The sequence below is a fragment of the Cervus canadensis genome, chromosome 17 (genome assembly GCF_019320065.1).
Source record: "Cervus canadensis isolate Bull #8, Minnesota chromosome 17, ASM1932006v1, whole genome shotgun sequence".
NCBI lineage: Eukaryota > Metazoa > Chordata > Mammalia > Artiodactyla > Cervidae > Cervus > Cervus canadensis.
In genome coordinates this window covers 8,857,580-8,866,905 of record NC_057402.1, presented here as the reverse complement: position 1 = coordinate 8,866,905, position 9,326 = coordinate 8,857,580, and the positions used below count along the sequence as shown (strand labels likewise).

The window sequence follows — 9,326 nt, the reverse complement described above, 5'->3', positions numbered from 1 at the left end:
AAACAAATCATGATTTATTGCTATAAGCATGCTGTTTAGAAAAATGTGTTCCCTTGTGGAGTGTGTCAGCTCCCTACCTCAACTCCAGAAAGAAGAAAGCTAGAATTTTAGGGGTCACCTGTTAGGTATCCGAATTTCACATCCATAGTTTCATTTAACTGAGAGAAAGAATGGGAAAGTGGTTAAGAACAGACTTTGGAGCCACAGTGCCTGGGTTCCTAGGAGGATTAACTGAGTGAAGGCATTTATGTCTTTACAAAGCGCCTGCCACAGTAAAAGCCATATACTTGTCAGGACTGTTCCTAATCCTCACCACACCCCTTCTGAGTGTTGTCACCTTCCCCTCCATTTCAGAGTTCAGAGAGGTTAAGTCACTTGCCCGGGGCTTTTCGCCAGGGAAGCAGGGCTGAAAACCCCGGGCTGACTCGGAGCCCAGAACATGTTTGCCAACCGGAGCCTCTCAAGGGCAGCCTGTCTACACAATAGAACTCTCCGCGGACTAACTTGGAGGTCTTCCACGCGGCTCGCCCAGCTCCCCCGGCTCAGAAGCCAGGAGGAGCCCTGGGCAGCTGCAGCCACCCTGCCTGGCCTCTGCAGGTCTGGGTTCTAGAAACTGTAGCCAGCCTGGTTAGGGAGGGCGCTGGGCAGAAGCTGGAGTGCTGGCTAGGCTGGAGGTGGAGGGAGGAAGTGCCTAGAAGGGCGATGACATCACGACCCAGCCCTTGAAAGATGAGCTGTTCCCGCCGCCACTCCAGCTCCGCTGCGGAGGCTCCTCGGAGGACAGGGGCCCTCAGGGAGCCTTGCTGGACCAGGGAGCCACGGAGGTGCCCTCGATTATGCTCCGGACAAGGTGGGTGCTGGGCAGGGCTGGACGGGCAGACCCAGCACAGAGGGAGGGCGGGCAGGTGGGTGACACACCCAGGGGCTGATCCCCAGGCTGGGAGAGAAGTTTTGTTCAGCTCCTGGGGAGCTTGGGAAAGTTCCCTTCCTTCTCTACAAGTAACAGGAAGGGTTCCGAGCAAGAGAAATTTTCTTGTTTTGTTCTAGGTGTGTCTTCTTTCTGAACTGAGGAGACAGGCAGGCAGGCATGTGTTTGTGTGAGCGATTTAGTGATCTGATTTTATAGGCTCCGGGTGGATTCCTGCATTAAAGCAGGGAGAAGCGAGCGAGCTGCAGTGAGAAAGGTGTGGCGATTAGACTCCAGAATCTGGCTTTGCACTCATAGCCCTGCCACTCGTTGGCCCTGTGTGACCCTGGACAAGTTACTTAACTTCTCTGAGCCTCAGTTTCTCATCTGTAAAGTACCCTGCTCACCTACTTTCCGGGATGGCTGGAGTTATTCAGAGCACAGACGGAAGGGGTTGTAAACTTTAGCTGATTCGCATTTGAGGCTGCTGTGATGATGATTCAGATAAGCTTCTCATCCCTCCCGTCTGGTCCTGGGTGGCTAGGATGGAGGGATAAAACAGTACCTTGGTTCAGAGCATCAGTTCTGCATCCAGACCTAGCTAGCATCAAGTTCTGCTCTCATCCCCTGGGTAACGTGTTTGCATCCATTTTTTTTCTAGTTTCCTGACCCAGAAAGCTGGCGTGGCAGGGTGGTGGCAAAGAGAGAAATAGGCTGATGAAGTGTTGCGTATGCAGTAGGTGCTCGATAAATCGTAGCTGTTATCAGAACTGCCGAGGGCAGGTAATTTTACCAACCTTGGTCAGGGTGGGAGGGGGGCGTTGCTCTCTCCGGGGCAGGTTAGAATGTGCATCCCTGAGTCAGGCTCCCTGCGTCTCCTGCCAACCGCAGGAAGTGGGAGCTTCAGCCCAGGTATGAGCCGTTGCGGGGGTGGGAGGGTCAGGACCAACCACGTCCCATATTCCTCCTCTCAGCGAGAGAAGGGCTTGGCTGGCTGGGGGTAGAGGGAGCAACCCACAGGTCGCTGGAGTCCTTCTGTGTTCTGTGTCCTTCTGGGCCTCGGCAGTAGTGGGAGTGGTGGGGATATTCCGCAACAGGAGACCCAAAAGCTAGAAGGGCGCGTTTATTGTTTTTCTCCTGCTCAGAACAGGAGCCAAACAGGGGCTGGAGTCAGGAGAAGGGGTTTTGAAAACATTGCAAATGCAGGCTCCATGCTCGCCCCACCTCAGGACCACAGGGTCTCATCCCTGCTCTGCCCTGGACTCACAAAACCCCGGCAATCGTGGGCTCTGGGATCCTCACGGGACAGATGAGGAAACTGAGCCTCCGAGTCAGGATGTAACCCAGCAAAGCCCTTCGCTTAGGGTCTGGGAAGTCCTCAACCACTTGGTGACTCAAGTCTATCACTGGTGAGCAGTCTGATGATTGACTGATGGTGAGATGTAAGGACTTCGGATTAGACAGAACTGGGGAGATGCTGTCCCATGGCATCAAGCAGGGGAAACAGCTGTGCCACATGGTTTCTGCTCACACGGTGATTCTGTCTGGATAAAAAGTTCAGAGAGGGTCCGAGGGTAAGACTAAGGGTTGTCCTTCTGACCTGGGCCACCTCAGGGTCAGAGAGGGTGCACCCGGGGCACGGGAGAGGGGCCTGCAGACCCAGCAGGGGATTCTGGTTTTCAAAATAAAAACAGGGACCGTGTCTGTCCCGTTCACAGCCGCCTCACCTGCTCTTAAACCGTGCCTAGTATAAAGCGGACGCCAGTCAGTATTTGCTGAATGACTAAATAGTGGATGCATGGATGAACAGATGGATGGATAAATGAATAAGTGAATACTGATCACTTGGCAAGCACTGCAAGTATACAGCATGTTACTAAGTTAAAGAAGTCAATATGAGAAAGCTAGATACTGTAGGATTCCTATTACATAACATTCTGGAAAAGGCAAAACAGTGAAGAGATCAGTGTTTGCCAGAGTTGGGGGCAGGGAGGGATGAACAGACAGAGCACAGAGGATTTTTACGGCAGTGAAACTACTCTGTATGAAATTATGGTGGTTTGGGTCTTCCCTGGCAGTTCAGGGGTTAAAACTCCACGCTGCCACTGCAGGGTGCGTGGGTTCAGTACCTGGCTGAGGCATTAATACCTTGTATGCCGCAGAGCACACAGCGCGCTATGATGGTGGATACGTGTCATGACGCTGCTGCAGCTGCTAAGTCACTTCAGTCGTGTCCGACTCTGTGTGACCCCATAGACGGCAGCCCACCAGGCTCCCCCATCCCCGGGATTCTCCAGGCAAGAACACTGGAGTGGGTTGCCATTGCCTTCTCCAATGCATAAAAGTGAAAAGTGAAAGTGAAGTCGCTCAGTCGTGTCTGACTCTTCACGACCCCATGGACTGCAGCCTACCAGGCTCCTCCGTCCATGGGATTTTCCAGGCAAGAGTACTGGAGTGGGGTGCCATGGCCTTCTCCGACATGTCATGATACATGTGTCCAAATCCACAGAATGTACAACACCAAGAGAGAACCCTAATGTAAACCACAGACGGGGTGACACCATGTGCCGCCGTATGCTTGTTGATTGTAAGGACGCAGCACTCCGGGTGCAGGATGTTAATTTGTGTACACGTGCAGCAGGAGGTACAATATTTGGAAACTCTGTCCTTTCTGCTCAATTTTTCTGTGAACTTAAAACTGCTCTAAAAATAAAGTCTATTTAAGTGTTTTTAAACACACACAGCAGGACTGTGTTTTGAAGATTCGGAAGGCACTTAGGGTATCCCAGGGCCACGAGTCTAATGAGCAGAACTTCCTAAGACTTGATCGCAAGACTCAGTGCGTCACTTCTGATGCCCACCCAGCCCAGGAGTCCCCGGAACTCCGAGTAACCTTCTTAGTGCACAGGCTTCCAGGAACGGGAAGCTCACTACTTTTTAAGTCTGCCTGCTTCATCTTAGGAGGATTATAGTGTTAAAAAGTCCTTCTTCACTTAGACTGAAGCTAAATCCCTCTTCCACTGACCGCTGGCCCACTTTCTATCTCTTGGATTTGGACTGTATAATTCTCATCCTATGGGTCCTCCCTGAGTGAAACATCTACAGCTCTTTAATCAAAACACACTTTCCAGAACAAACCCAAGGAATAAGGTGTTCCTTTGACTCTGGGATCTCTAGGGTTCTGGAGGCTAGAAAAATGTGAACCCCCTCTAGAAAAAAAAGAAATCATCACTGCACGAAGCAGGGTGGAACAAGCACGGGCTCTGGGTTCAAATTCTGACTGCTTCCTGCTGGAGAAGTTCTCTGAGCCTCAGTTTTCTCATCTGTACAATGGGGATAGTCACTCTTCCTTCTGAGGACCAAGGGGGTTTAGCTCAGAGGGTGTTGATGCAGTGCAAGTGGGGTTGCGGGACAGGCTCACTGCAGGTGCCCACCTAGCAGAGGGACCGGCTCTGGGGACAGGACCGCCAGGGTGTTGTCTGCCCTGCAGTGGAGTCATTGCAGCCTGAGGGTTCCCAGGCGGCCACACTCCAGGGTGGGTGTGGCCTGACTGGGAAAGACCAGCCATGGACCACGATGCCCTAGCAAAGGGCTTTCTGGGGAAGCAAACTCGAGGGGAACTTAGGCCTTGTCCCTGCCCCAGGCCCCAAAGCCACCAACCCCAGACCCGTCCTCTTAATCCCCATGGCTGAGATTCGGGGTCCCCAAACCCTCTAACTGGGGTTCCATCACTGTCCCTCCAATCTCATCTCAGGAACCGATAGACACACTGTCCCTGAGATCTCGGGGCCCCAGACAGCTCCCAGCCTAGCTCCCCTGTACTGGGATTTGGGGCTCTGGAAACACCATGCAGTGTTCTGCCTCCCCCACCCAACTAGAAACCGCTCCTGGGAAAAGACTGAATGCAGCCCAGAGCATGGCACCCCCTGGGAATACCTGCACGCCAGGGGTGACACCCTGACTGCAGACGGAGGCTTTCTGGGTCTTTCCAGAGCCTCTGCAATTGCACCTTCCAGCCATTTGATGAAATTAATCCCATCAAATAATTCAAGAAAAGGAAAGATGTGTTACAGGGAAAAAGTAGTTGATCCGTTAAACCAGTTCAGTACTAAGGTATGGCTAGCAAATTGGTGGTAAAGTGATTGTGAAGCTCTGTAACTCTTTGGGCAACTACATGTTTAAAACAGATATAAAAATTAGGAAATAATCTGGAACAAAAAAATTCTTATGATTTCAGCTATATCTGAAAATGGGGAAAGAAAAGGAAGGGAGAAGGAAAAGTGTGCTAAAGATTTTTTAAACTGAAGTATTGTTGACTTTGGAGAAGGAAGTGGCAACCCACTCCAGTATTCTTGCCGGGGAAATCCCATGGACAGAGGAGCCTGGCGGGCTACAGTCTATGAGGTTGCAAAGAGTTGGACACGATTGAGTGACTAAACCACTGCCACCACCACCATGGTTGATTTACACTAAAGATTTTATTTTAACTGGAAGAAGAGTTACTTTTCTACTATTAATGCTAACAGATGAATATAAGATTTAATATATTTGTTAAAAATTTAAACATAACCATTAGAAGAACTGAAGAGTATATATATAATTATATATTATATTTGTAATACATTATTATAAATTATGATAAGTTAATGATAATTATGTTACTTTGTACTCAGCAGAGTCAATACATTCTAAGGAATATTGATTGAAATTGACCATGTTCTAGGCCCTAAAGAAAAGTGTAATATAGCTCTCTTACAGGCTGCATTACTTGACAATACTGTGGAAATAAACATCAAATATAGAAACTAGGCACAACAAATCACTGTAAATTTTACAAAACACTCCTCCTCAGAACTCTTCTATCAGAGAGCATCAGAAGTGAAGTTATAGATCTTTGAGAAGTGATCAGTTATAAGAACACAGTTAATCAAATTTATGGGATGCAGCCAAAGCCATACTCATAGGAAAATTCATGTTAAAATAATTATTATTATAAAGATTATCACAGTATTTTATGCATAAACATAGAGATAGAAAGTCAATGAATAAAATGTTCAGTTCAAGAAGTTAGATAGACCCAAAAAAAGTAGAAGAAAGAAAAAGAAGTAGGAGAAAAAATAACGGTGACAAAACAAGATGATTAATTAGAAAAGGAAAAAACATTAATGACAGTATCTCATCTAAGGGAAAACGAAAACTTGGCTCTATGAAAATAGGGGAGGAAAAGGAAATACAGGAAGTGATTCGTGCTACGTGGAGAATTCTAAGTTGAGGGAGTGATGAGCGGTCACTTCACTGAGGGTCAAGAGCCGCCGGCAGCAGAGCTGGGCTCAGCATCCCGGCCTTCTCGGGCCGTGCGAAGGGGGTTCTGCTTGGTTGGAGGTTTCTGTCAGCCCCAGGAAGGCCTTCTTTCCATCCTGGTCTCCTGCTCCCTGGTGGGGAGGGGAGGGAGTGCTGGAGGTGGGGGTGGGAGGGTGGGGGTTCCATGTCCCTGAAGGCAGGAGAGCGGAGCTAAAGGCCCTGCCCAGTGCCATGGCCCAGGGCCCGCTTCAACATTTTATGTGTAAGTCTCATCGGATCCCACGGAACAACAGCCTCACAGATATGCTAAGTATTTAGCCACTTATCCTTTTTGAAAAAGTCAGTATTTTAAAACTGGGATGTGTAAATGTGAAAGTCGCTCAGTCATGTCCGACTCTTTTGACTCCATGGACTATACAGTCCGTGGAATTCTCCAGGCCAGAATACTGGAATGGGTAGCCTTTCCCTTCTCCAGGGGATCTTCCCAACCCAGGGATTGAACCCATGTCTCCTGCATTGCAGGCAGATTCTTTACCAGCTGAACCACAAGGGAAGTCCAAAACTGGGATGTGTCACATAAAAAAACTTAGATTGCCAACTTCTCTAGAAATGCAGATGTCTCTGGGCAAGGCTGAACTTGAATCCTCCACCTGGCCACACTCAGCTCTTTAGGTAAGACCTTGACCCTCCAGGTGCTCACGGCTCACCCAGCATGAGCATCTGGTACCTCCAGTACCCCCACCTTAACGGACCCCTGTGGGCATTTGAATTCAAGGGTCTGCTTTGCATCTTATCTTGGGAAGTACAGGCCTAGTGAAGGCCACCAGGGTAGAACTAAGCTATTTATAATATGATGAAAGAACTCTCAGAGCAGATTTACAAGGGCCTGTGCTCCCCCTGCCACATCTACTCCCCACAGGCTCACTGAAAAGAAAATCCCATGTAAGGGAAAGCAAAGGCAGGCTTCTCCCCACACCATCCTCCAAGGGTTGAGCTAGGAAACGGGCCTGTGATAAAGCTGCCAAGAGACTTAGAGATGGGCCACTTCCCAGGCTTAAAGCAAGAACACCCAACTATGGAGCTGAAACCTTATTGGAGGGGCTTGACCCTTCCCAGCAGAGAGGGGACAAAGCTGGTGTGAAACTGAGGAAAATCTGAGCTACCAGGATCCTATGTGCATCACCTCTCCAGTCCTCTGAGCTTTCGTCCATGCTGTTCCCGTGCCTACAATGCTTTTCCACACCTTCTTTGAGCTTCTTCATCTGCCTTATTCCTACTCAACCTTTAAGATGAAGGGGTCCTTCCTTCCAGGAAGTCTTCTACACCCTTCTCAGAGGGCTAAGTCTCTCCTCAGTGCCCCCACAAAGGCCTCTGGGCCCTTAATGACAGCGCTAGTCATGCTGTATTGGAGCTGTCTGTGTGTCTGTCTGTCCTGCAGTCCGTGAGCCCCACAAAGGCCAGGGCCTTGCCTTAGCCATCTGTCCATCTCCAGCTCCCACTTCAGCGCCTAGCAGAGCGTCAGGCTGCAGCGTGCAAGGGGGCCTGAAGCGTCCACCTAGTTGCTGCAGGCTGTACCCTGTCACTGTGGGCAGAGGTCAAGTTCTCTCCCAGGAGGGTCCAGCCCTGTAACGTGAAGGGCACATCTAAATGGGGAAGGACAGGTGGTGGGCTAGACCAGGCTGGAGCCCAGATCTGGGGAGCGGCCCCCGCCCAGGAACCATGGCTGCCATACCTCTGACAAAGCTGCCCCGTGCAGGGGTGGAGGAAACACTCTCTGAGGGGACAGAGATGCTCAGGGGCTTGCTGGCCTGAGTGCACCCCCCTTGTGCTCGGGGCCTGGTCTGGCTCCCCCTCAAGGACACCGTGTTTCCCCGGCGGGCTAAGATGTCAGGGCGGGAATCAGGAGGTGCATTCCGGCCAGCCAGCGAGAACAGCCCTGCTGCTGGTGGGGGGTGGGGGAGAGGCAGGGAGAGAAGATGGGGAAAGAGGGGCAGGGGCTGGACACTCTGGGGGAAGCCTGGGCCCTGGTCCAGGTGCTTCCCACTCTAGAGCATCATCTCCAAACCCCAGCTGGGTGCTGAGTGCCCTGATTGGACCACCTTGCCTGTACCCAGTGGTGGACATGTGTGTTTACCGTGAAAATAAATCGCAGTCATGGGGACTTTCCTTGCAAGTGGTCTGGGGAATTTTTTTTGAGAATGCGTGGATTGTGGTGGCTGGGACTGAGAGGGTGGACGTGGGCCTCTAGGAGAGTCACCACACAAAACACTCCCAGGTCTGGGGGACTGCGGGGACAGCGGTTACTCCAAGGCCGGGAAGGGAGCCAAGCGTTAATGAGATCCAGGACTGATCCCACTGGGTCCTCACCACCCCCTGCAGGCAGGACATGATGTCCCCAGTCATACAAATGGGGGCACCCAGGCCCAGAGAGAAGGCCGCTCGCTCAGTCACACTTCTTGGTAAGTGTCAGAGCTAGGATCCAGATGCCCCCAGACGGATGCTACCTCCCAGCCTCTTTCGTTTGCTGCACGAAGGCCGGAGCTGGCCTGCGGATGCTCTGAGAGGGAGGGTGAGGACGGGTGACCAGATAACCCAGAGGTGGGGAAAGGGGGAAAGCAGTGGGCAGCACGCAAAGGAAGGGTTTCCCACGGCAGCAAACACATCCAACCCAACAAAGGAGCATCTCCAGACTCAGGAGAGAAGCGGGCTGGGAGAGTGAATGGTCTTCCTCCAGGGAAGGCAGCAGAGAGCCACGCCGAATGAGAAAGGCTCAGGGAACACGCCATCCTTGCCGCCGTTGCAGAAAAGTCACTCAAAGATGAAACCCAGGCGACAGAGACATGGGTCAGAAAGAAGAACAGAGGCTGGGGAAGGGTGTTTTTGGTTCCTTGGGACTCCAAATGCAAAGAATCAGCCTGAATCCTGTGACAGTAAGTGGCTTTTAGTGGAGCAAGAGAATTCCACCTCCCCCAGAGTCTCCCTCAGTCACTCCTCATCCAGGTGCTCTTTCCTGGGTTCTTAAAAGCCCATGTTTCCACCTGCTTGATACCGGCCAGGGTTCCTGGCACTCCCCAATCAATAGAAATTGACTAGAGGCCGGACAAGAAATTCAGGCGAG

At 51.0% G+C, this 9,326-nt stretch overlaps 1 protein-coding gene across 1 annotated transcript in view; it reads left to right on the top strand.

Annotated features, from left to right (window-relative positions):
- Positions 1–816: 816 nt before the first annotated feature.
- Positions 817–9,326, top strand: part of BDKRB2 (bradykinin receptor B2) — a 28,911-nt gene continuing 20,401 nt past the window's right edge. Inside the window, exon 1 of the mRNA XM_043490076.1 lies at positions 817–850. The gene's annotated coding sequence lies outside the window, so the exon portion shown is untranslated. The remainder of the gene's footprint in view (positions 851–9,326) is intronic.